Source organism: Zonotrichia albicollis, chromosome 1 (assembly GCF_047830755.1).
Source record: "Zonotrichia albicollis isolate bZonAlb1 chromosome 1, bZonAlb1.hap1, whole genome shotgun sequence".
Taxonomy (NCBI): domain Eukaryota; kingdom Metazoa; phylum Chordata; class Aves; order Passeriformes; family Passerellidae; genus Zonotrichia; species Zonotrichia albicollis.
In genome coordinates, this window is record NC_133819.1 from 78914058 (window position 1) to 78936998 (window position 22941).

A 22941-nucleotide genomic window follows, 5' to 3' on the forward strand; every position below is an offset into this window, starting at 1 on the left:
TCAATATCTCTTCCTTTGGCGTGTAGGTCAGAGTTTTTCCCAAGACATTTTTTTTTTTCAAGTCTATTACAATGTACTATGTGAATGAGTACATGAGGTGGCTACAGTATGGCAATATATGATGCAGAGAATTGGGATTTCTGGCAATTGCTATTTCTTGTTTTACTTTATGTTTGAAATTTTGAGATGCAACCTTGGAAACAGAGAGCTGAAAGGGTAAGAGGAGGCAACCATGTGAAGAACAAATTATCAGTGTGGTAGGGAGACCTCCGTGATGGACAGCCACAGAAAAAGAAAGAATTTGTTCTTGTGATAATGAACTGTAAGTTTTCAATGTGAGATGATGGAAAAAGAAAGCCAATTCTTTTCAATTTAGGGCTGGATATGCAAAGATTTCTTGAGAGAAAGAAAACAGGCAGCACTTTTCTCTGGGCATTTCTAGTAGACTAATACTTGGAATATGGGATTCAGTTCAAGAAACTATCTTCCAGATAAACATTTGTAAACTGTGGGGACTTCAGAAACAACCATGACAATTCTAGAAAATTGCACATCTCTGGCTTGTCTAATGCCTGGAGTGAAACAAGAAATCAATAAGTATTTGAAGGATGAAAGCCCAAAAGACAAAATTGTTATTTTAAAGGATGCAAGAGACTGTAACCAGAAATAGTGTCGTTATGATGTTGAATAACAATCAAGAAAAGTTTGAACTGGCTATTTCAAACATATCCCAAGTTCTATTTAAGCAGTAATACAACTTTTCTGAGGGAAATTACAAGAATCGCTTGCTAAATAAAAAAAAAAAAAAAAAAAAAAAAATTGAAGCTACTTTTTTTTATACCTTATCTAGTAAAATAAACAAATACAGCTCCTGTAGATCTGAGCTGACAGATCTGTTTGTGCTTTCTGTTTTATAGAGGAAAACTGTTTTCCTCTATATTACACCATCTATCCTTGTACTGGAATACATTTTATATTTCAGTATTTGCATGTATTCTAATTTTAAAGTAATTTAAAAAATATTTTAGTTATATTTCCTTAATACATGTGTTTCCATGACCAAGAAAATGAAATCATTCAGTTATGAAAATTTAGGGAAAAATCATATTTCAACACTTTTAGAATAAAATTTGGGATTTGTTGGAAACATTTCACTCTTCAGAAATGGGTTCCCTAGAACTGTTTTGCTGATTTCATTTTACATGGACATCAGAGATCATGTCTTATAAGTGATTACATCTTCATGAATGCTTGAAAAATTATTGTGTTAACATGTCCTTTGTTAAACAGAGAGATCAACCTCCCTGCAACCCAGAACAGTCACTGTATACGTGTCTGAGTCAGAATACACAAACTTCATTTTACAATTAGACACTTTGAATCACTTTAAAACCTGTCTTCCAAAAATGAATGAAAATAAAAGAAACACAGTACTAAAATTTACTAAATTTAATTGTAATTACTTACAACTTAATAATTTTTCTTTCAACTTTATTATTTATATAGTTTTCTATCTTCTATTATATGAACAGAATAATTAGAAATTTTATGAAGTTTTCAATTCTTCTGTATTGGTTTAAATTTCTGATACACTAAAATAATTTCAACATACAGTGCTGAAATGTTGCAAAAAAACACCCCAAACTCAATTAAAATATTTGAGCTCATCAAACTACTGAAAAAACATTTTTTTCCTTCTCAGTGATGATTGAGATCAACTTCCCAGTGTCAGTCTTTTCTAGGAGAATTCTACTGTTTGACTAATTCTAGAAACAGCAAAAATATCACCACTGTTTAATTGCTCTGAAGTTCAATGATAAAATATGCAGCAATTAGTCGGGGATTTGAGTACTAGAAAACCTTTACTGGCACCAGGTGAATGTTTATTGCAATGACTTTATGAAAATAAAAGAAAGAAAGTTTTTGTACGAGTATCTCTTCCCATGTAGGAATGTTTTAAAGCATACAGCAGATGAAATTAAAATGAAATCTTTGCCTGGTAAACATCAGAAAAAGAAAACATTATTTCTATCAAAAAAAAATCAGGTTTTCCCTTTCATATTGAGTTCTCATTACAATAAAATGACAGATTTCTTTCTTAAAAGAAAACACAACTCTATTTTGTATAGTTCCAGCACTCATGAAAATACTACTGATGTGTTGTGGTATAAATTACATCTCAAAAAACAACAGCAATATACCCAGAAGCAATAAAAACCAAATATGAGCAGCGCAGAATTCTCTAAACTACTTACTATAAAGTAATTCCAAATTATGAAATTATAAAATTAGTAACTGGGTGCCTATGCTTGTAGATATTGAGCTTAAGACAGAGTAAAAATCTTCCTATTGAAAAAACAAGATGCTTTTTTTTTCCCCCAAAATCAGACAAGGCTCATGTTGCTCCTCGTGTATGGCATTTTACTCTTGCAATCCAGAACGCTTATTTCTTAAGAAAAATAACTAGTAAGATGCTAATCTGTAAATTGTATCAATATTTAAGAGAAGGGCTATTGCTAATTGTGTGTCCAATGTAGAGCAAACTCAGGTGCTACCATGTCAGTCTTGACCCAGAATTCATACTGAACTGAGTAAAACCTGCTTTTCTAGGTAAAACACATTTCCCACATTTAATTTCAGAGTTTTTAAGGTAGAGTCCTCTGTGCAAATCAGCAGCTGCACACCCAGCTAACAATACAGACTTATATTACTCCACAAGCAATATAATTTCTGAAATCATTGTGATTGTAAGCAGAAATGCATAAGTTTCCTAAATTTCTTAATAGGCTAATTGGAAACCCTTCACATAACTATTATAAAATATTTCTAGCCAATGGTTATATTGTTCTGGAAGACTGTAATTATTCAGATGGATCTGGGGAATAGTTCTTAGGCAGGTTATTTTTAGTTTGCTACCCTGCTCCTGTACTTGATTAATTTGTTCTCCTAAATCCTGTGTTGCTCAAACCATTCATTGTTCAGTGGCAGTGTTGTCTCATGAGCAGCAAATTAACATTGAGAGTGACCACAAAGAGATATGTTTTGTACAACGACTGCAAAAACCTCTTTGCTTGCAACATCACAGAAAAAGAAAATGACCATAACTGGTCAGGTCAGAGAAATGGAAGAGTTTGAAAGAGAAATTCAGAGAGGAAAACCAGAAATAAAAATAGAATGAGTATAAGTATTTGTCATGCCATTATTTTCTTGCAAAACCACAAAACACATTTGTCATACATAGCACATGAAATAAAGGCACAAAGACCAATGCAATTTTTCACTTGCTTCTTCTTCCTCTTCTTTCTATCCTTATACAAGATTTCAAATAATTTAAGAGTAACTAAGATATGGAAAATTAAAAACTTCTGCTGTTGGATGCAGCTATCTTAATGAACTATGTAAATTTATATGTTGAAGTGTTATGCCTTTGGACTGTAACAAGGACACTCAATACTAAAACCACTAAGACAGTCTAGCAGAATTGTCTTGATTGGTAAATCTGCACTTATTTTAATAAAGAAACACTAAAATTTAAGCAAGCTAAGACAGTATTTATATATTTAATCATATTTGCTAAAAATTACAGGAAACAATTAAAATTATCTAAGGAAGCAATTAGAAAAATGTTATTATTTTGTGATAATTAAGTTTTTTCTAGTTTAAAATAGCATGAGAACTCTTCTTAATTTTGATTGCTTATTATTTGCTTCAAGATTGAGTTGGGATGGGGAGGTTGTGATTTCCCCAATGTTGATGAATTATAGTAAAAGAAGAATTTAACAATGACCAGAAATTGGTCACATTTCTCTAGTTTCACATAGAAAAATTTTTTTAAGTTTAGAATAGTAGGTTTGATTAGAATAATTCTGAAAATTCATGATGAAATTACAAGCAACAACACACATGGTGCTCATAGGAATATCTGCCCTCCAAATAATGTTCTTCATTAGCCAAAAGTAGAGTACCATGAACGGGATTTTTTAGTGAGTACACCTGCAGTTTTGCATATGATATGAAAAAGATTCACTTTGTAGATGACAAAGATTCACTTTATCACTATGTAGATAAAGGCATGCTCTGGACCATCCCTGCTCTTGGAATTTAAACTGGATGATATTCTGGAAAATCATCTGCTAGAATAAGTCAACAGAGTACAAAGGGTGTATAACAAGCTTGGGGGATGAACTGCACAGGCTTGGACCATTCTCCAGAGCCATCTAAATAACAACAATTTTCTGTACTAATATAAAATTATATAATTTTGTAATATAATTTTGATAACAATTATGTGAGGAACTGCCTCTAAAACTACCAGGAAACTTAGAAAAACTATGTATTCCCATAAGCTGCAATCATATACATCAAAACACTACTAAAAAATTTTTCATTTTATTGCAATGGACTGCACTCAGATCACTTTCCATTTCCACGTCCTTTCTAAAGGCCTATATGTTCCTTTGAACTCCACAAAACCTTACAGAAGGATGTTGCAGTAAATAACAGTAATTCAGAGTCAGAGTGATCGTTCATGCTGTAAACTCATTTTGTGCTTTATGTGACCTCAGATAAATAACATCCATGCACCATAATATCTCAACCATCCTCATATCACATCACAGTTTTGCATCAGACTGTACTGCTTATAAGCAGTGGTTCTGGAGCTGAATTAGTTTGGTTTTTTTTTTCCCTTGTGACTAAAATACATATGATAGCAAATGTTTACAGTAATTTTTTTTTGTATTGCTAGACTTATTAACATTAGCCAGAGTTCAATTTTGTTGTAAGCCACTTGAGAGTCAATTTAAGAATAAAAAGAAATTTTTTGAAAATGTCCAAACAACAGTAGACAAGAACTGATTCTGATTTTAAATGCTCATTACTATATTTTGTATGGGTAGAAGAAGATATTCTGGAGGGGAAAGCAGCACCACTTGCTTTTTTTAGTAAAAGGAGGTATGCACTTTGCTTCTTTACTCTGGACACACTTTCTGGATTGGTCTGTGTGAAATGCCTATGCAGATGTTTCCAGCTGAAGGCAAATATTCAGGATGCATTAAGCTCCTCAGTGCTACCAAGTAGGGAAAGATTTGGAAGCAAATTGTCTGGACACTAACTCACTGACAAAATTTCAAGTGCCTATAGGTAGGTATTAGATGCGTAAAGATTTTCATTGTGGTTTTGAGGACTATGTGTGATATTTAAACCTTAAGAACGTTCTTAATTGTGCATTTTGCAACTAAATATTTAAGAAGCAGTTTTATCTTTTTTCCAACTTTGGTTAAATGACCTATAACAGCCAAAGGGCAGAATTTCCTCCTTACTTCCTCCTTTCCCTTTGTTTTTTCAGAGCAATCAAATTTCATTGCCCTCGACACTCTTTTCTACCACAACTTTCCTACACAGTTTAAAATCGGGTCTGTGTATTACAACTATTGTTATCCTTCCCATTTCCCAAAAATCACTAACTAAAATCTGAAGATAGTTTAGCTTCAGATAAGGAGGACATAAAAAAATAAATCCAAAAAAAGAAAGTGCCTTGCATGGGAAAACTAGCAGGCCTTGCTTCAAGGAGTTATTTAAATGGAGATCGTGTTATTTACTTCTATCATAATCCCCCATAGCTTCCACAGATATCACATTTTTGCACTGGGAGGTGAAAGAGCAAGGCAGAAAAAAGGTCTTATCTCTCTGTAGAGTGCTCTTTTATAGAGAGAAAGCTGTTGTCAGTTAAAATAGGCAGAAATGCTGCATTTCTTCAGGTGCAAGTCAGAGCGTGGTTTTGGTCCAGTCAATACCTCAGCACTAAATATTTAAATACTAAAATATAATCACAGAATAAAAGAGCAAGCATTCTTCTGTGATGACAAACTCAGGAAATTCTGCACAAATGTAGAAAACCATTGACTTAGTTTATCCCATTTTGGTTTTGGAGAACACACAGGAAGCATTTTTAGACTCCTTAAATACAAAAATATAAGGGTACTAATACCAGATAACATTTTTATTAAGGCAGAAATCAGTTATGAATAAATTCCTCTCATGTATAAGGAACTTCAGTGCACCTTTACTGCCGTGATAAATATTAAATTGGAGCCATCAGAACCTGCTATAATCCCCTGAAATTCAGAAAATTAAGTGATAATGAAGAGGAAAAAAAAAAAATCACACAGTTCTGTATGCCATGATCTTTCCTTAATATGGCAGATTGCACTTTATGGTCAGAAAAATGTCTCCAAAATTTAAAATGTGACCTTCCAAGAACACAGGTTTGTGTCAAAAAATTAATAGTAATAAGATGCTGCAGTGAAAGAAGCTTTAAAATCAGATTAAGGAAAGAGAAAGAAAGAAAATAAAAAGGAAACACAAAATGAGGTACCAGCATACAATTGCAATTGTCTACTTATGATTTTTATATAGAAGTAGCTAAAAATAATGAAATCTTAGGATAATTACTACCTGCAATGCAATACAGATGTTTTCATAGTTAGCATCATACCTCAAGAAAATAGTTATGATAGTTCTTAGGGAAAAATACACAGAAATTAATGACTTTATCACTTATCCAGGCATCCAGAGTGATAATAATTTTCTAAATACTTTTGGATTTTTAATTTAGGGAAAAATTGTTGGGAAAAAAAAGCAAGTACACCATATATTTAAATTTCTTTGATCAAAAAAATTATGTATAAACAAAAAAAAAATTTCATAATTTTTTACACCACAAGATATATCAGTGCTTCATACCGGCAATTAACCAGTCCGTGCCTTTAGTGCCTACACATTGGATTTCAGCACAGAGCTGTTAGAAAGTCAATGGTAACTTTGTGCATCTTTTTCACTAGAGACTCTTGGATCAAAAGTGAGAACAAATGTGATTTTCAGACTTTAAAAGTTCTCACATTTCCCATGTCCATTGTGAGTTCATTTCAATTTGGTAAATATTATTTCCAAAATGTGTTGTGCCATCTGCAGAAACAAATTCAGTGGAAGAGAATAGATGCTGTGGACTTGAAAAAATCACTGAAAGTAAGAAAAAGATTTACAGCTGAATATGAGAAAAGAAAAAAGACCTTAATGTAGGGTTATGAGGAAGCTATCATACTAATTTCACCTGTGCTCTGAGCCAGTGGGGCACAAACCATTTCTGGTCTGAACATGCAGCTTCATTTGTAAATGCAGATCCAATGCTAGTAAGTACACCTGAAAAATATACTTTTAATCATGGCCATTCCTACATTTTTCTATGTTCCTATCACTTTGAAACTTGGAAATGGAACTGCTTGAAAATCAAAGGGGTGATTTTCAAGCTATGGGAAGAGAAATGACTCTCAGCAGAGCAGAGCAATCTGACCAGCAGTTACAGCCTAAAAAAAAAAAGGCATCATTATATATATATATAAAGCTGGTGACTATCTGGCTTCTATCTCTCTTGGCTAATGCAGTTCAGCTCTGGAGTCAGGAAAACAGGTATTTGGAGATGAGAAAAAACTGCTTCAATTGCAAAGAAATCTTAATGATTTGCAAGATGTCACTGGGATTCTGTCATTCCCTGTATAGATATACGTTGGTTTTTTATTAACTAGTAGCTAAAAAAATGTAAAGACACATTTAAGATACAGTTACTATAAGTGTTGCATTTCCAAATGCTCATTTATATGTGCATGTGACTACTGAATGCACACAATGCTAGTATTGAAATAGTTCTAAGTAGAAATTGAATATCTAACTAAAGGTCAATGACCAACACATTACCTACTTAATTTTATTTCAGAAGAAATACAACTTAAAAACACTAAGTAAGCTTTGCTTATTTATCATGGAACTTTCCAGAAGGCTGAGCAAAATTTACTTTTTATACACCTTGCAATTTTAAATGTTTTACATTTGAAACAATTACACAAAGATCACAGTTAAATAATAAATAGATTTATTAATTCTAATTATTTTTCCATGTATCTGCATAATTATCATCATATATATACAATATAGATCAATGTTTTTTCCAAAACATATAATCCCATTTATTTAATTACAACAAAATTATTTGTGACTTCAAGGAAGGAGAAAATATTAGTGATATCACACAGCACACACAAACATTTAAAAATCTCTGATGTTTTAATGAGATTCGTGAGCAACATAATTCTAAATATACTATACTACATTTAAGAGTTCAGATTTTGACCTGACTGAAAATGTACTCCCCCAAAAACTTCAAACTGTAACTATGACAACCAGAATTATGTTCAACTTGCTTTATTAAAAAAAAAAAAAAAAAAAGAATAAGCAAACATCAAAAAGCCTCAGACAAATTAAAAAAAATTTTAAAAAACCCACAAAGCAAAACAAAACAAAACAAAAAATAAATATAAATCCAAAGTAGATTAACTGAGACTTTTAACAAATTTTTCAGGAAAGTTTTGAATCAGGGTCTAAGAAATTGAATAAGCTAATGTTATTTAGCATTTGAACACTGATATGCTTTCTTTGACACTACTGTTAAACAGCAATTTTTAATTTGTGCAATTTCAAATAAGTATTTTAGCATAAATGTAGCTGCAACATCAATCTTATAGTGAAATTAGTTTTAAAACCTTAATTCTAATTATGGCTGCTTTTAGTTTGGAATATTTACTAGTTATAAATAGGCAAAATAGTCAGATACAGGTGGAGGGGATACATGTGTGTGTACATTTTTGGTTTTGTCAAACAATGAGAAAAAAAATATAATCAATTTTAGGAGGAACATTATTGTTTTACAGAAAATAGTGCACACAGTTTGAATGGCAATATGTAATTAGGATGAGTCTTTTAGATGTGGTATAATATTAAATAGAGTGTACCAATAGAAGTTCAAGGTTGAATTGCTTTAAACACAAATTTATACCCCACATCAGTAATCATTGCTGGACTTGCACACTGGAGATCAGATTTCATGGTTTTATATATTTTGGTAGAAATTCTTTACTCACTCAGAGGATGGTGAAACACCAGAACTGGTTGTCCAGAGAATTTGTGGATGCCCCATCCATGGAAGTATTCAAGGCAGTGTTGGATGGAGTCTTTAGCAGCATGATCTAGTGAGTGGCATCCCTGCCCATGGGGAGATGGGGGGTTGGAATAAAATGATCTTTGAGGACCTTCAAACCCTAACAATTCTACCATTCCATGAAATTAAATTTATTTTCTAATTATATTTGAAAATTTTATCTTAATTATCTTGCTGATTCCTTGTTCTAGATTCGTGTGACATTTTTTACAAGAAAGAAATAAATGTACCACTAAAACGTCACTTTATTAATTAGCTTACATGGCTAAAATATACCCTGAGTTCAAAATATACTGACTTCATGTGCTGCCTAATTTAACAGCAAAGACAGCAGAGCCTGAGTATTGAAGTCACTAACTGAGCTCTAACTGCCAGGTCTTCAAAAAAGTAAAGGGAGTGTTAGGATTACAGTTCCCAATAGGAGGAAATGGAAAATATTACCAAACTCCTCTTTAATCAACATCTCTCTCTTTTGAATATTTATGAGTATTTTCCATGTTTGAAAATCAGTTCTACCTCATTAACCAAAAGGTGGTTTAGATTGTGGCAATCTGCCACAAAGTAGAAAACTGAACAGGAAAATTAACAGGATACAAATTTCTTGGCAATTGTAAATAACATTTGAAGATTCTTTTTGAAGATGAATCCTTCAGTAACCCAGTAGGCAGATATGTTGCTTTTTGAAGGTTTTTCTTCTTAGATGCAGTTGCACAAAGCAGATGGATGGATCAGAACTAGGCCACATAGCACTTTCTTTTAAAGGAGAGAGTGTACATGTGTGCTTATGCAAGGCAGAAATTTTCTGATAACAGCTAAATACTAATCTAGAATAATGAGAAAAAAATGCTGGGTGTTATTAGCTCATTAAGATACAGTAATATCTCCTTTCATTCTCTGGAATTGGTTCCTCTGCAAAAGTACAAAAAAAAAAAAAAAAAAACAAACCAAAAAACTCCAGTAGGCAATGTTCCATCTAGTCACCACAGAAAATTTTACTCTTCTCCTAGCAGTACTAAGAATTCACCCTTCTCTGTAATTTTCTTGGGGTAATTTTTACATATGCTTTTATTTCCTTATGTTGAAAACATGGAGAAACTGCTTTAATATCAAGAAGTTGCTAATTAAAACATCTATTTATTGAAGTTGGCAAATTTTGCGTTCAGAAACTAAAGCCCATGACACCAATTTTTGAACACCTTTCCCACTGGTCTATATGAACAAAATGCCTAACAGCAACAGCCATTAGAAGGCAAAAAATAGATTAATATTTGAAAAAGTATCATGTAGATGAGGTGTTCACTATTTTCTAGTACTTTGCCTATGGTAGCTCACTTTGAAGGTCTGTCCTTGGACACATGGATAAATAAATTTTGCTTCATATTGCTGTACTAATGACAAGTTATCACCACCACCACAAAACAAGGTTGTGTCACCTTCCATACATCAATAAAACAACTATGTAGCTCTACATAAAGAACAAGATTAAACAGTTTATGGATATGTAACACACTACATAGTCATAATTTTTTAATATGAGCCATAATCAACAGTAGGAAGAAAAAATAGCTTCCTGTCATTTGGCATTCTTCCACTGCTATTAAACTAAAATACTGTACTATGAAAACCAAAGAAAACTAAGTTTCTGTGGTGTGTAAATCAAATAAATTAAAACTTTCATTTAACTAGTGCTGAAAATACAATTCTGTGTAATCTGTGACTTTATAATGTCACAAACATATCCTGCTAGCAGAAAACCTTAATTAGAGCTGAACAAAAAAATCACAATGAATTGTTTACTCAAAGACCATCTTTAGCCTTAAGTGTTTCTGTGGAAAGATAGTGATTTCTTTTGTTGCATTTTGGTTTTCCAAACATCTGACCTATTAAAATTATCTCCTATAAGGTAACTGGTAAAGATTAATGGTCACTGAAATAAATTTTTATTCTTATGAAAAATATGGTTCCTTACACGGCTGAACCGCATAGTATGGTAGGTCCTACCAGCAGATTCATTAAACAGAGATAAGAATCCTGGAAAATTCTTTGTAAGTTTATGGGGTCATTGAGTCTACATGTAACAGTACCGCTTGAAAGTCGATGAACTCTAAAAGTGATTTTCTTGCTACAAAAGTAACAAGAAAACTTCAGACACTTCAAAGTAAAAGTGTAAATATAAGGCAAAGTAACATTCTTTTGTCCTTTTGAAGATTATGAAGAAAAATAATTTTGTTATACAAGACCTGACCTAGGTCACTTACAAGAGAGTACACAGTTTGGCACATGATGATCCAATTGCTGAAGAATTCTCAGTCAGTTTTCTTAATTTTAATTTCCCAGGTTCTTTTAATAAAGTGGCCTTTAATGTACTAAGACATTTTGGATACTACTGCTACCAAAGACTAGGGAGCCTGTATATTATGCTCAAACAGCTATATTAAGAATGTTGTTCAGAAATGTTCTAACATTTCCAGGAGTCTGTGTTTGGAAGCTTGCCCCTAGCTGGCTTTTACTTTTATTTTTCTAAATCATAGAGAAAAATATGTATCTTCAGATTTCATTCTTGCAAAAGTCAGTATGTAGTGTGCACCTGGGTCTTGGATGTGCTTGTGGTTTATACAGCTAAACACATCCTAACAGTATCACCTCACCATAGTCAGACATTTTAAATCTTGTACTTTACAGTGTTCTTCATGCCTACTGTTCAGGAGAGAAATATTAGATGTATGAAAGCAATTTTTCTAATATAAATAATTCTTAAAAATATTAAGAATTTTCCAGTTCACTAAATACGTTGTCAATTGATTTCCAGTGGAAGTCAAGGCAGTATATTTTAAATCTCAGCATAATTATATTTAAATTTAAATCGAAGTTATATTTAAATCTATTTATATTTATGACTTGTTACGGGTCAATTTGCTAATATGCAAGTGTATAAATGTAGATTAGTGGCCGGCTTTTTCATTCACACCTATTACTGAACTAAAGAACTATTTTCTTCATTTCAGAAATGCTGTCATCCATTCCCAATTGATGTGGTTAGACACTATAATCAAGTTAAGGGCTCTGTTTCACTTCTTGAAGTTGTTTTTAGTTTTGCTTCTTTCCATTACACATTTTATTTTTGCTATTTTTTTCCTCTCAGATTTCAGTTGTTCATCCAAGTGGACCAATTAATTTCAAGAACTTTCCTGCTCAAATTTACTTTATATGCTGTGGCTTCTATTGCCCAGAATTTATTTCTAAAAGCTGTTTTTTATCCTGACTTCTCTCAAGCCTATATATTCTTGAGGCACCATATAATCAGATTTCTCTAATTTGCCTCTTTCTGTGCTAATTTGCTTCTTCTCTCTGAAGTTTTATCTCATAATATTCATTCATCAATTCCTTAGTTGCTGCTGTCCAATAAATATCACCATGTGACTACTTTTTCCTCAAGGCTCTCCCCCCATGAGTTTTCTGGTATCTTTTTTTTCCTTGAGCAATAAGACTACAAATAATCCATGTGAATCTGTTAAAACAATTTTAAAAAATTCTTTTTACCTAAGAACATTTCCTTTGATCAAATCTATAAGCATAGGAGGTTTACGTTTGTTCATCCATGGCAAGAACACCCATCAAATAATCTGTATCAAAATTTGTAAAGAAAGGTTTTAACTTTAACAGGCTATAGACATTTCTTTCTTTAATACCAGAGCCAATGAGTATCGAATTTGCAGGCAACCTAGATAGGGGGAGAGAAATGCATCTGTCTCCATCTTATCAGAAGGCTAATTAATTACTTTATCATACTATATTATTCTCTACTATATTTCACTATATTACATTACATCTAAACTGAATCTGCCAAGCGCTCATCTCTGCACACAACTGCACAGAATCTTGTGACTGTCAGCTCACAGTCCCGACACACACACATGCTTGGCCCGGATAGGCCGAGGAAACAAAACACCATCACTTTGGGTAAAAAATCTCCATATTCCATTCCACATTCCATATTCCATCTTTGGCACAAACACAAGCACGGCAAATGATAAGAATTGTTTTTCCTTTCTCTGAAAGGAAACATGTCCATGCTTTCTTTACCTCAGCAAACTGGAGGTTTCCAAGTAGTGATTCTTTCAAAGAGCTTCCAACATGTCCATGCTTTCTTTACCTCAACTGCCAAGTCTTAAGAGTGGCTGTTCACACTGGAAGTAGGCTTTCCCATCTTCACATACAGCCTAGGTCTATCTGTCAGGGGAGAAGGGGGAAGAAGAGAAGCCTCTGGGGTGACCTTATTGTGTCTTTTCAATGTTTAGAGGAGCCCTGTAAGAAGGATTAAGTCTATTAGCAGGACCTGTTGGGACTGGACAAAGGGTAACAGCTTTAAACTAGAAGAGGGGAGATTCAGATTTGATGCAAGGAAGATATTTTTATGATAAGGATGGTGAATTATTGCAACAGGTAGCCCGGAGAGGTGATGGATGTGCCACCCTTGAAAACAATAAGAGAGAAGCAAGGAAACCATCTTCTATAAATGTTGGAATTCCTTTTTAACATGAGGAAGAAGGAATACACAGGGCACAGGGATTATCTTTTCAGATTAAAATCTATTGTGGGACAAAAAAGATAAACTCTAAAATGTATTGCTCAAAGGAATTTATCAATGTTTCCAAAAAAGCTGAAAATTATGGTACTGAGTACAACAGGTCAGCAACTGTTCTCTGCCTGTAAAGCGAAATAGTGAAATTGAGCTTGTCTTCATATAGTTACATACCTTTCTCTCCTACAAGAGACAGACAGAAGTAATCCATGTTACAAGCTGGGGATAGCCCCTGTCTTGTGCTGGTCACTGAAATCATGCCTGGGCACCATTTCAGAGTGCACCAATTTGACAGAGACTAAAACCACCCCAGGGTAAGTGCAAGCAGAGCAGCCATGGAGTGGCATGCAATGTAGTGCCCCCACAGTGTTAGCCCTGTTTCCTTGGTTTAGCCATAGCTGAAATGTCTGAATCTGGGGTCATTAGTCTGGAAAGGAATGAGGTACTGAAAAAATGTAATAACCTGATGCAAGTAGCTCATGATGAATTCTTACAGCTCTGTTTTCCAGAATATCTATTATAGGGCTGTACTTCAAAGTAATGGAGCAGGAGGAATGAGATAGTAAATATAAGCACCAGAAAGTATTCATGGTTATAAGTTTCTCTGAAATATTTAGGAGTCTGTTGGATTTCAGCTTAACATATGTTCTTATGTTTTATATTGTGATTCATCTATAATCTGAGCATTCTTGATTCAAACATGATGAATCTTTAAATTTGAGACCAATGCCTTTTTTTGCTCAGGACAGAATGATTGTGAACTACACTATAGAGGTGCTAGCTCATTTTTCAAAATGTTAGATATGGTTCCAGTGACATTCACTCCAAATTGTATTATTTTCTAACATTAGTCTACATGTTAAAGAGACAAAACAACCACAAAGGTCTGTCACTGTGTTGTCTACCATCTTGCAAATGAATTTTTTTATATAATTATTATCTTCACTCCAATAGGATTTTTTGTTGTTGTTGTTTATGAGATTTAAATTAATTGAAACCTGAGGCTTACCTTCATTTTTCTTGTAGCTGTGGAATTCTCAATACTCTGTGAACTGATGGAATAGCACTTTAAAGAGCACAGATAGCTTTAGAAAAAGTAGACACTAAACCCATGGACATGAATGGGATGTCAGTGAGATACCAGCTTTGAAGTATGGGTATAAAATGTTCACAAGAACTCATATTGCTAATTAACCTGAGTCCTGAAATAAGTATGAAAATATATGATCAGCCATTTCATATTTCACTGGAGTGAACTCATTCTGTGAATAAACAGACCTGAAATTATACTGATTATATTCACTTGAAATTATACTTATTATACACCTATAAGAGCACTTCATTTAGAACAGTGAGCACTACATTTAGAACAGTGGTACAACTGGAGTCTATTTTCTGGGAATAAGCAATAATAACTGAAAAGTGAGCAACAGGTACGTCACGTAAAGCTAAGATTACAATTACGGATGTTCTTATGAGTTACTAAATGTTGATTCTTTCATTTTTGTTCACTATAAGAGAAAATGAATTTAGAATTGTCACACTGAAGAAATAAGTTATTTTATTAACTGCTGCTCCATAGCCTCACTGCCAAACTACAAGTGAAGCTTAATAATGGCAATGGAAAATGCTGCATGCATAAAGAAAAATGTCCTCCAGTCAGTGTACAGTTTGTTCAGAAGACTGAAAGCCATGGGTGGTGCATGAAAATGAACATTCATATTTTACTCAAAAAAAATATTCTAATTTTTGGTGAAGTGTCACATTCAACAACATGACAGAACGTACTCAAATGTGGGAATAAAAGTGCTAATATAAAACTTCTCTTCCTTCAGTCTCACTGTTATTTAATTAGTTTCCCCTCAATCCCTTAAAACATCAAATGCCTTTTAACACACCTGAACAATTAAAACATTCACAATAGGAACTTCTGAACAAAATATATTTCAACTCACAGTACCACACTAAATTAATAACTGAGAGAGCTTTTTCTCACAAAGAACTACAAAGGTTTTCTCCAGGTTATAATTTGGGGGACTAAAACAAGGAAACATGAAAATTTGTAACAAAATTAAAAATTGCAATTCACAGGTTTCTGGAGATCTGTAACCATGAATATTGTCAATTGTATGCAACTCAATTCCAGAGAGTGAGAGAATCTCATGGGTCCTTTTGGATGTGAAAAAATACTCATCTGCAGACTAGGTAACTCATCCCATCTTCACCTTCTGTTTCAGAATTATCTAAATGCTCTTTAAAATGCAAGAATGTGAAAACTTACAGATCTGTTTAATTGGAAAAATGACTTGTTCTTGTAATCACCTGTAGAGCTTTATAAATAATTAATAGAATCAAAATATTTTGGCTAATGTAGCCCAGTTCTCTCACAGCAGACAAGTACTGGTCATAAATAACGGAAGAAAAAAAACTTCATTACAGTAAATATTTGGTTTGGTTTGGTTTGGTTTGTTTTTTTATGACGTTTAAGTCATTTTTCAATAATACTAAAATCAATGTACAACGGCTCCTTGCAAAAAATTTACCTCATCTTTCCAGCTGGTATAACTGACATACAAAATACGTGTACTGTAAATACTTCATTGCTTATCAGTCTTTTTAATTTATGCTTCCTTTTTGTGTCACTGGCTTCCCTTCACTGCTTTTAGTATTTCTCATGGTAGCATAGCCACTTAGAACAAAGAACAGGAGGGATGAGGGAAACTAACTCTTGATCACTTTTGACTCTCAAAAGGGAGCATTTGTTTTCATACTATTGAAACAGATTTTACTCATGGTTAAGTAATATCAGTGCTGTAGGCATAATTCACTTTTTTCTGCACAAACAGGATTAACAGCATATATAGAAAGAAGAAACCTCCAGGAAGATTCTGTAAGGAGTTCAATTTTGCACAATTGGATTAATAATGATTTCTTTATTTTAAAAATGTAGTGGAAGAAAAGTGCTTGCAACAGAAATTGCATGTTAGATATTTGTTCACTGCCTCCAAATTTGTTCTACCAGCAGAAGTAGGTAGTAATTCACTTTATAAAATACATGAACATTTTCAGAAATGAAGCCATCAATAACTGACAAGATCCAGAAAAATAGTTACAGTTGTAGGAGGAGAATTTTTTTTTATAATAAAGCTTTCATTTTGCATCTAAAGTCTGGGACAAAGAACATGAGAGAGATACAGTTCTACCTCACACATCTATCAATTTTGAAATCTAAAGAGGTGGATATTCTACTCTAACCCAAGGTGATTTTTGTTATATAACATATAAAAAAACCCTTGAAAAGTGGATTTTCAGTATCAACAAAGTAATTGATCAGGAGAAAGACAGGAAAAACACGAAATTATTTCAAATTCAAAAGAGTTTGAAGATGGAGTAAAATGGTAAATTTTTTAAATTCTAGCCATTGTTGCAAAATTCTAATTGAATACTTTGTGACATATCTTTTTTTACTATGTGACATATCTTTTTTACAAACTATCTTCTTGGACATTTCTTAAGGCTGCAAACGCTTTTTAAAGAATTTTCCATTGGAATGCTTTACAGTCTCAACACCAAAAATCAAAGAATGAAAGATGTGCTACAAGCAACAGGTTCTGATCGAAGTCTGACAGAATGTAAAACATTACCTATTTCACTTTGTCCCCAGAGAAGTCTACATAGAACTCCTAATAAAAAAAATGTAAAAAGAGCTAAAAAAACTCAGAAAAAACAAAAAAGACCAAAAGAAAAAAATCCCCTGAAACCAACAACAACCAAACAAAACAAAAAACCCCACAAAAAAAAACAAAAAACAAAAAACAACCCAAACAAACAAAAAAAAAAAAAAAAACAAAAAACAAAAAAAAAAAAAAAAAAAAAAAAAAACAAAAAACAAAAAACCCAATAAACCAATGCAACTATTTCAACAATAACTTTGTCTCAACTTCCAGGAATATAATTATACAGCAGGACCACTGCTCTTTCATAGGAAAACACTAAATTTTACAGAACGTATTGACTCTTGCACTAGGAAACAAATGACAAGTCTTAAATACAAAGAGAAATTTATTCTTCAACACAGGAAAAAAACTCCGTGATGTTATATAGCTTTTTAAATTGCATATTTTGGATATACATATATGACTTTCCCTATAATAAGAGAGTAAGAAGACATGAAATCCTTTGATACTTGTTATCTGTCAAATAATTAAATATTTGCTTTAAATAACTTTAATATTTCTTCTCTTGTTGACACTACATTATTTTATATTCATTATTTTTCACTACCAAATATATTAAATAAGAAAAATAAATTCTTATGAGAAAAGGTTTTTCTTCCAGAAAATTTTGGTATGGTCTTTGGCATTTTGGTTAGAAACAGAGTTGTCCTTTGAAAGCTACAGCATTAGAAATGAGAAGTTTCACCAAACTACTGTAACCTTGTTCTTCCTCATGACCATTCGCTTAAAAATTTCTTCCTAAGTTTTGCATGGACCAACAAATGTAAACGGAGTATCTCAACCTCAATATTCCTTTAATTTTCCTTTTCTTATCAGTTAAAATTAGCATATGGCCCTCTCCAAAGTTGTGTGTTGAGTTCCTTGATGGCCTATCACTTAGTAACTGGAGACTTTATTATCTGACCATGTATCCTCTCTCCCTGATTTACTAAGCTTACATCTCCATGTGATTTTGGTTATTGTCTCCCTCTTTACTTGTTGCCTTTGGAACTGCAAAAGGTCCTTGATTGGATGGACTTAATGGAAGCAGCTTACCCCCACATCATGTTCTTCACACTATGAATAAAATACTAACAGGTGTATAGATTGAATTTTCATTTAATTTCTTTTTCCAGAACTTTGCTTTGCATTCTGTTCATATGTCATTGGGAACCCTGCAAAGGTCTCTTGATGAATGACCCTTACATATTATGTTTATTCAATATTCACACTAGAGTATCGGTTGGAGAAGCCTTTGCATTCCATTCTCAAGTGGTTTCCCAGTTCTTAACTTTGTGCAGGTTAAGTAAATTCGGTCATATGCTTTTAAATACATGCATACATAGCTGTGTAAACATTCCCACAAAAGCATTTTGAGTCTGTTCTGTAGTAGAGGTGATGCTAACTACAGAGGTGTGCCATTGGCACCAATTGGCAACACGTCAATACATTGACAACTAAAGGTGGAGAGTTGTTTGAGAGAGGTTACCTGCCCTCCAGGATGAATGGATGTCTAAACCTTCTTATTCTGACAGGAACTATTTTCATTTTTCTTTTTTCTTCTTTGCCTTTTCTTTCTTGAAATAAACTAAAAGTAAAAAAATAAATAAACAAGAATGAGTCCCAAAGATGGCCATTTGAACACAGAAAATTCTGAGAACTTGAAATAATTCAAACCAAATACATGAGTAAACAGATCTAGGTAAATTTCTAGTATGTGAAAATGCAAATGCTATGGAATTCTGAGGGTTTGTCTTAACAAACCTAACTATAAACAACATTCAGATTATTATCTTAAATACTTAAAATACTATACAGAATTAATGACAACATAACTCCTTTAGAAATGTTTTGGAAATCACCTTAAAAACAAAAGACATAAATTCTGTTATCTTTGGTATCTTTGTAAATGTAAGAAGTGTACAAAAATGTGAGTCTCTGTCAAAAAGTCTGCATGACTCAGAATGAGGTTTTGGTGTAGAAATGCAAGTGAGTATTTGCATTAAATTTCACAGTAGACCTCACTGTTGACATGCAATATATGCTTTTCCTTCAAGAAAGAAAACATACCTTTCCATTTTTCAATAGATACTTTTGCAAGTTCAAGATATTGCTGTATATCGAAAAGAACCTCATCAACAGTCTGAATTATTTGATCTCTTAGACCATCACAACTTAGGATCAACCTCATTTGGCACATATTTTTGTAAGTTTCTATTAAAAATTTAAAGAAATAATACACTAGAGAAATTCACCCCTTATTCACTAGGTTGCAGTTTGATAGCCAGATATTCCATTTTCTCTGAAGTTATGAACTTCTCTTTTGAGTAGGATGGAAAAGCCCTCACAGATGTCCCTTGGAGCCTTCCAAGAGACATCTCATACCTGATCCAGGAATCAAGCTGGTAAATAAATGGACAAGAGAAAAAAGAGAAAATTAAGCACTTTTCTTCAATTATAGATTGTGATATAAATGGCCCAGAGAAAGACAGATTACATATAAAATGTATATAGAAACTTCTAAGATTAGAATGGGAATTGGAAGGGATTACTCTTTCATGACTTTAAGTAAGTTTACAAAAAGAAGTAGCTAGCACCAAAGGAACTAGGCATTTGCTTTCTTTTTTTTTTCCTGTTGCACTGAAGAAATACTATTAGATTTCAGGTTCACAGACCAGGTCTGAAATCACCAATTTTTTCTTTTCCACTGACTGTAGCAAAATTGCCTCCAGAGCTCTGTAATGTTAGGTGTTAATTATGTGCTGCAATGCAGTACATACTCTGAAAAGCAATATTGCCTTTGTCATCTGTGACTGATTACCCAATTCTGCCTGTGTTTGAAAGAAGTTATTTCCTGAAATTTGCTTTGTAATTCAGTTCGTGTGTCTGCTCATTAGTTTCTTTCAAGCTGCATCATTTTGCATACTTTATCACACAGACACCAGAAATGTAATGCTAGGAAATGTATTCACTGAAATACACTTGGTCGGCCCTGCTTTTGGTCAACAAGCTTTTCCTTGGCAACAGCAGATGTGAAGTAGTGAGCACTGTATCACGAGTCCTGCTCAGTGAGCAAATCATACCTTGATTTAGCCTCAGAATCAATAATTTTTTGTCACTTCTTCAAGAGACATTAGCCCACTACCCCTGCACCCCAGTGTAGGTGTCTGCCTTGAGTACCTGCAGTGAGTTTGGTGCGGTGATTTTTCAAGCACAGCTGTCAAAAGTAACTGATACTCTGTAAGTAAATGTGTGTGTGTTTTACCTCTGCACTGAGTCTTCAGCTCTGGTTCATGAATCACTTCAAGTTTAGTGATTGTTTTGTACGTGTTTACTCTTTCAGCCTTATCTTAGGAAGAAAACCCTAGAGGCATTGTTCGATCTTAAAGGTTACATTTCCCACCATGAAACCCAAAGATGAGCTCTTTCAGACTACATTACTACTCCTGTTTGCAGTCCTTTAGTATAGCAAGCTGGGACTAAACAGCAAATAGGCAGCAACAAACAATTAATTTAGGGAATCAGTTTGGGAATACTTGTACTACTGATTATGCTAAAAGAATTAGTTCAGGATTTTTGCTAAGAAAATAGCAGGGACTTGAAATTTAATTCAGGGAAATAAGTGCATCGTGCCACAGAGGCCTCAGTACAAGACAGGATGAATTACGTTCTCTTGGAATACCATTTTCATCCATTACAGGAGAGCCAAAAGTGGTATCTATGTGTAGGCTGCAGACACTTAATTTTGGGAAAATTAACATACTTATGAAATCAAGAGCTAAAATTTGTTTCATAATTGAAGTTTTTCCCTTCAGGACTGGACAATAAACTTCTTGAGTAATGATCAAAATCTTCAGTCACCTCTAGTTTGAAGTTGGGGTTTAATAAGCAATCAGTGTAGCACAGATTTTTATTTTTTTCCTATCTACTCCTCTTTGAATAACTAATATGTTTAAACCAAAGGTGTGACTTCTTATACCAAAGCAGATGTACCCTTAGCAACTAAAGCCAGGAATTTAGCAATGTCTCACAGTACCTATATACTCAGTAATACACTCTAACATAATGGCTTCTAGACTGTTTTGTATTGCAAGTTTTTTTTTTTTTTTTGTTTATTCTGAGGTCTAACTGTAAATGTCACCCCTAATGGAAAAGACTGATATTGTGTCTATCTCTAGCATAATTTTCCATTTAACTATGCTACCAACCCCAACTAATATAATAATGTACTCCACAGCTCCTGGGAGGGAAACACATACAAATGTTCTACGCAAATAAGTTACATACCTAAAGATAAAGGAACTTTAACATGAGGATGGTTAGTGTCAATTGTTAGAGCATAGGCTACTCAACAGCAGGATTTCTGCAAAGTTTGAAGTAACACCCAGTAGCTGTGATAAAATCTTGGCCCTGAACAAGAAGCTCAGGGTGCTTACTTGCTCTGTTTCCACTGACAGGTTTACAGTGTGGTCCACAACCGCAAACAGACAAAATCAAATTTCACAGTTATTATGATCAGACATATTCCTAATTAAGTCTGGGGACCTATGAACTTAACATTGGCCTGCAGCCCACAATTGTGAAAGGAAGAACTATCTGCCTGCATTTGTGATGGACTAAATATAGGCTGAATAAGAATTCTGTGTACCTATATAAAGGACATTATAATAAGAATATTTCCTACAGATTTTACAACACTGATTTGTCCACAAACACAAACCCTATTCACAAGCAAAGTATTTTAATAGTTCCACCTCAGCCTAATGCACTTACCTTTTATATTTGCCAGAAATGAACTATTAAACACAATCATTCAATACATCAATTACTTTCTACTCAAAATATCATGAATATCATCATTTATTGAGGGCTGAGAACTTCAAAATGTCTTTTTTCAATATTGCAGGATATTCAAATGTATTTGTGAAGCTATAGTCAACATACATGTATTTATGAATTTAGGTAGGCTCCTATGTGAGTGTCTAATACCAGGTCCTTTCTCCCATACAGGTGATTGTTTGATTATTGTGTGAATCAACACATGCAGGTGACCAGGGTGACCACCAAGTCCCAAGTGAAAAGCAGAGAGCAGATTTGTTTCATTACCTTGCTAACAGCGCTGGACAGCAGAGACACTTGGGGACACAGGCTCCCTTAGGCTCATTTCATCCTAGCCCTGAGCAGAGGCTGGCAGGGAGGGGACTCCCTGCTTGCTCCATTGTATCAAAAAGCTTCTGTGCTTTTTACAAGCTCTGGGCTTCTGAGCTTTCTCTCCCAGCAGGAGGCTCAAGCCTGTCTGTGAAAAAGCCTCTCAAGTATCTGATAACATTTATGTTATCTCTGCAGAAATTCTACTTCTCAAAACAGACAGAGGATAATCAGCAGTAGGCACAATACACGTTTTCTCACACTGATATTCTTAGTCTTCCCAGCTGCAAGGCCCCTTTGAATGAAACTATTACCTCCTCACCAAATCTTTCAGTTTTAACCCTTTCCTCCCAACAACTCTATCAGCAGTAATCTGATCATTATTGCACAGCTGATTCCACTACAATGACACACAGGCAAATGAATACCTAGCCTTTAATAGCTCT

General features: G+C 33.6%; 1 long non-coding RNA gene across 2 annotated transcripts in view; it reads right to left on the reverse strand.

Annotated features, from left to right (window-relative positions):
* Positions 1–18940, reverse strand: part of LOC141725312 (uncharacterized) — a 45699-nt gene extending 26759 nt beyond the window's left edge. The window contains exon 1 of one of the 2 annotated variants that reach the window (XR_012577175.1): positions 18837–18940. This is a non-coding gene — a long non-coding RNA (uncharacterized LOC141725312). The remainder of the gene's footprint in view (positions 1–18836) is intronic. The other variant, XR_012577176.1, reaches the window with a different exon arrangement.
* Positions 18941–22941: the final 4001 nt, after the last annotated feature.